We start from the raw sequence: 5,575 nt of genomic DNA, 5'->3' as shown, positions 1-5,575 counted from the left end.
GATTTCCTTGCTTGTGATGGTTCTGTTAAGATCTTCTATTTCTTCCTGGTTCAGTTTTGGAAAGTTATACTTTTCCAAGAATTTGTCCATTTCTTCCAAGTTGTCCATTTTATTGGCATAGAGCTGCTGGTAGTAGTCTCTTATGATCCTCTGTATTTTAGTGTTGTCTGTTGTGATCTCACCCTTTTCATTTCTAATTTTGTTAATTTGGTTCTTCTCTCTTGTTTCTTAATGAGTCTTGCTAATGGTTTGTTAATTTTGTTTATTTTTTCAAAAAAACACAGCTTTTAGCTTTGTTGATTTTTGCTATGGTCTCTTTAGTTTCTTTTGCATTTATTTCTGCCCTAATTTTTAAGATTTCTTTCCTGCTTCTAACCCTGGGGTTCTTCATTTCTTCCTTCTCTAATTGCTTTAGGTGTAGAGTTAGGTTATTTATTTGGCTTTTTTCTTGTTTCTTGATATAAGCCTGTAATGCTATGAACCTTCCCCTTAGCTGCTTTTACAGTGTCCCATAGGTTTTGGGTTGTTGTGTTTTCATTTTCATTCATTTCTATACATATTTTGATTTCTTTTTTGATTTCTTCTATGATTTGTTGGTTATTCAGAAGCATGTTATTTAGCCTCCATATATTTGAATTTTTAACAATTTTTTTCCTGTATTTGAGATCTAATCTTACTGCACTGTGGTCAGAAAAGATGACTGGAATCATTCAATTTTTTTAAATTTTCCAAGACCAGATTTTTGGGGTGGCACTGTTTTAAAAGTGTTTAACTGAATAGGTAATTCATTGTGTTGAGTTCACCAAATGTCAAAAGAAAAAAAAAACTATCTCTAAGGAGTATCAACAGAAACCTCTGAAACATATATTTATTGAAATTAAGGTTAGAGTTAATTTTTATGTAACAATAACCTTTCTTCCTATATTCAGATGGCTCATATTGTGCTTAACTTCTCTGTTTCCATTCTCTCCATGTTCTAAATCTTTACCACACATGACTACAAGGAGAGTCACTGAAAATATTTTCAACTAATACGGGTGTGCTCTGCTATGAGTAGAAGCATTTTTCAAAAATAATATTTAGTTCCATTGAATGTTTATCTGAAATTGCGACTTTGTAAGTGGTTTACATTCACATGGAAAAGTGGAGAGATTTTCTTAAATATGTAAATATCCATTACATAGATGGTTTAAGGCTGGGTTGGAGAATTACTGTATTTTTTACAGAGATGGACAAAAGTCGGACTTTCCCTGGTCAGTGAATTTTGTTGCATAGTTCCCAAGAGCATGAACTCTGCTATCAGAGTCAGGTTCATCTTAGTTTGATTGCAACTTAATATCTTAATGATTTAGTGCCAATTACTGAAACCTCTTGCTTTTATTTTACAAATACAGAACGAGTATCAGAATACCACCTCTTGGTTGGGTTGTTATATTCCAGACATAATCATTATTTTATTAAATATTGTTCAAATTATACTGCTCTAAATATCAAATGATACATTATTTGTAGTAAATTTTCTGTGACTTACATCTTTGCTCAATGTACAATAATCCAAAACTTTAAATATGCAATTAAGGATGTATTATGTTCTGTATTGTTTCAGATGAACTGAATTTATGTTGTGTCCTCTGAACTCTACCCAACCTCATGGAAACCCAAAACAATGTCACAGAATTTGTTTTCATAGGGTTGTGGGGAAATAAGAAAATAGAGTTACTGTTCTTCTTCTTGTTCCTGCTCTGTTACCTGGCTGTATTAATGGGGAATTTCATCATCTCACTCACCATCACCTAGAGCCATCTAATGCAACAACTGATGTACTATTTTCTCTGTCACCTCTCCCTCATGGATGTCAGCTACACCTCCACGGTCATCCCCAGGCTAATCGGGGACTTAGCTGCAGCAAGAAAAAATATTTCCTGTAACAACTGTATGACCCAGCTCTTCACTGCCCACTTGCTGGCAGGTGTGGAAATATTCATCTTGGTGCCCATGGCTTTTATTGCTACATCACCATTGTTAAGCCCCTGCACTACATGGTCATCATGAACAGGTAGACGTTTAACATGCTGATCACCCTGGCCTGGGTTGTGGGTTTTTGGCATTCTATTGCTTTACTTCTCATGGTACTCCAATTATCTTTCTGTGGTCCTAATCGGATAGATCACTACCTGTGTGATGTGAAACCTCTTTTGAAACTGATGTGCAAAGATATTCGTGTTGTGAGTATCTTAGTGATTGCAAATTCAGGAATGGTGGTGGCTGTCATATTTCTTGTTCTAGTAGCTTCTTAGTCATACTATATAACCTTAGAACACATTCTTCTGCAGGGTGAAAAAAAGTTCTCTCAACATGTAGTTCTAACATAACAGTTGTAGTTTTATTCTTTGTGCCCAGTATCTATACTTACGTTCTACCTGCAGGGAGCAAGAACAAAGACAAGGACATCTCTGTGTTTTACACTGTGATTGCTCCCATGCTGAACCCTCTCATCTACACCCTGAGAAACATGGAGATGAAAATCGCCCTGAGGAAGGTATGGCCTAAAGTGACACACTCAGGTTTAAAGTAAATAGGGTGCTACTCATTATAGTTTAGAATTCATGTCTCGTCTCCTGGAGCTGTGTCCTTTGAGGTATTAGAAGAAAACATATACACTTTCTTTGAGGAATTGAAATAAATGTCGTCTGGCATTCAGTTCAGTCGCTCAGTTGTGTCTGACTCTTTGCGACCCCATGGACTGCAGCACACCAGGCTTCCCTGTCCGTCATCAACTTGTGGAGTTTACTCAAACTCATGTCCATTGAGGCGGTGATGCCATCCAACCATCTCATCCTCTGTTGTCTGCTTCTCCTCCTGCCTTCAATCTTTCTCAGCATCAGTCTTTTCCATTGAGTCAGTTATTCACATCAGGTGGCCAAAGTATTGGAGTTTCAGTTTCAGCATCAACCCTTCCAATGAATATTCAGGACTGATTTTCTTTAGGATGGGCTTTTTGGATCTCTTAAGTTCAAGAGACTCTCAAGAGTCTTCTTCAAGGCTGCAGTTCAAAAGCATCAATTTTTGGCACTCAGCTTTCTTTATAGTCCACCTCTCACACTTGGCATTAGGTTAGCCAATGAAGCATGCTACTGTGATTCAGACTACAATATGCACTTTAAAGGATCCAACTAGTTTTCCGTGTGAGCACTTGGAGGAATGTAAGAAATGTCCTTCTAAAACACATGTCTTATTGTATGACCAACCTGCCCGATAATTGCTGAGGAACCTATTTTTCTTGAAATAAAATCCAACCTTCTCACTCATGCATTAGAAAATTAGGTATAACTATCTAATTTCATAAATCATCACATTGAAAAAAATTATGGGGTTACAAAGAGATTGGGTGGTCAAGGAAACCTGGGTGACTCCTCAATTTGTTTGGTTTTATGCTTTTGTCTTGGAAATTTGTTCTAATTATATTGTTTTTAAAAATGAATGTCTATGAAATAACATTATGCTTCATTGGTCATTAAAAGAAATATTAATTGGGCTACCATCTGTTAAATTTTGCTTGGGGTATGGCTACAGGAAACTCATACAAGGTGCTTTGCATGGGATTTGGTGACAAGAAATTCATAGTAGGTTCTTTTTTGTTCCTTCATCTTTTATCCCTCAATTTCCTCTCATTATATGCTTTTATCCAGCCACACTGGGCCCCTCTACATTCTCTAAACTTACCCTAGAATCTGGCAATCTACAACTTTTTTTCTTCTATTTTCTCTGTCTAGGATTCCTCCACTCTTATGTTCTAGGGTCCATACCTTAAATATTATTCACGTTTCAGATGTGAAATATTCAGATATATTATATATATACCAGACTTCCTGGTAGCTCAGCTGGTAAAGAATCCACCTGCAATGCAGGAGACCCCTGTTGATTCTTGTGACAAGAAGATCCCCTGGAGAAGGGATAGGCTACCCATTCCAGTATTCTTGGGCTTGCCTGATGGCTCAGTCGGTAAAGAATCTGCCTGCAATGTGGGAGATCTGGGTTCAGTCCCTGGGTTGGGAAGAACCCCTGGAGGAGAACATGGCAACCCACTCTGATATTTGTGCCTGGAGAATCCCCATGGACAGAGAAGCCTGGTGGGCACAGAGTCAGATACACCTAAGAACAGCAGCAGAATGTGTATATATACACACACCCATCACTGAGTCTGATCTATAGTTTGTCAAATATTATTTTAAGAGTATTCTACACTTGAATTTAGATAGTAAGTGAAAATCTTTAACTTTGAGATAAATCATCTATTTTGAAGAACTAGGGGATTTATATTTTCTTCCTTTTTTGCAGCAAAGTCACTTGTAGACTATAAGACTGGACTTTACTATGTTCTACTTAGATCTATACATCCTCTTCATTTAAGTAAAATAATAATGGTTCACAAATACACAAAAATGTTTCTAGTTATTTGATTAAAAAAAAAAACTCTACAGTTGTAAGATACAAGGCTAGTATATAGTTCTGTAAGGAGTTTGCAGTATGTGATTGTTCCTATTTTCCTATAACTGCCTTTCTGTTGTTGTTCAGTTGCTGAGTCATGTCCAGCTGTTTTGCATCCCCATAGGCTGTAGCCCACCAGGCTCCTCTCCCTGGGATTTTCCAGGCAAAACATTGGAATTGGTAGCCATTTCCTTTTCCAGGGGAATCTTCCTGGCCCAAGGATCAGACCCGTGTCTCATGCATTAGCAGGTGGATTCTTTAACTGTCTTTGACCTTTTAACATATTATAACCTTTTATACATTGAGGCCAAGTATTTTGAGCACTAGGTCTCACCCAGGTTTAGCCTGCCATACTGGCAGGATCACTCTTTCTCCAGATTTTTCAATGTGTCTTTACGCTGTAAAAAGTTTTCTTTCTTTTTTTTTCTTTTTTTAACAAATGGGATTATTAGTAAAAAGCGAAATCAAGGAAAACATATTGAGAGGAAAACAAAGAAGGAACCACTGAAGGCAAGCTGTTACACATTCTGACTGATTTTCCCACTAGCAGGAGAGAATAAGCAACAGAGGGAGTGATGAGAAGACAGTCACTGGCATCAAAGATGAACAACCTTCAAGTCATTAACCTCCCTTCCCAGAACTTTTTTTTTGCACCAAACCCATGGAATTATTCATCTCCATGTTTCTAAGTGTGTAGATAAGCAGGTTTAGCATGGGGACAATAGTTGTGTAGAAGAGTGTTAACACTTTATCTTCTGGTAATGTTGTGGCAGGTCTAATGTAAACAAAGATGACAGGTGGGAAAAAGAGGATCACGACTGTGATGTGGGAACCACAGATGGAAAGCGCTTTATGGTGGCTTTCTGCAGAATATGTGTGCAGGTTATACAAAATCAAAATGTAGGAGGCCATCAAAACCCCAAAAATCACCAGTCCCATCAAGCCAGAATTGGCAATGACAAAAAAAGCCAATTTTGTGTGCAGGCTAGTTTCAACAAAGGACATACATCACAGAAATAGTGATCTGTTTCATTGGGGCCACATAAAGGTAAAACAATTGCAAGAAGAAAGAGACCAAGAGAATGAA

The 5,575-nt window shown here is 37.4% G+C and overlaps 1 pseudogene; it reads left to right on the top strand.

Moving 5' to 3' along the window:
- The first annotated feature begins 1,650 nt into the window (after positions 1-1,650).
- Positions 1,651-2,575, top strand: LOC136150657 (olfactory receptor 4P4-like; annotated as a pseudogene).
- The last annotated feature ends 3,000 nt before the right edge of the window (positions 2,576-5,575 follow it).

Source organism: Muntiacus reevesi, chromosome 19, assembly GCF_963930625.1.
Source record: "Muntiacus reevesi chromosome 19, mMunRee1.1, whole genome shotgun sequence".
NCBI classification, from domain to species: Eukaryota; Metazoa; Chordata; class Mammalia; order Artiodactyla; family Cervidae; genus Muntiacus; species Muntiacus reevesi.
The sequence above is the reverse complement of the archived record's forward strand: the minus strand, read 5'-3'. Positions and strand labels throughout refer to the sequence as shown.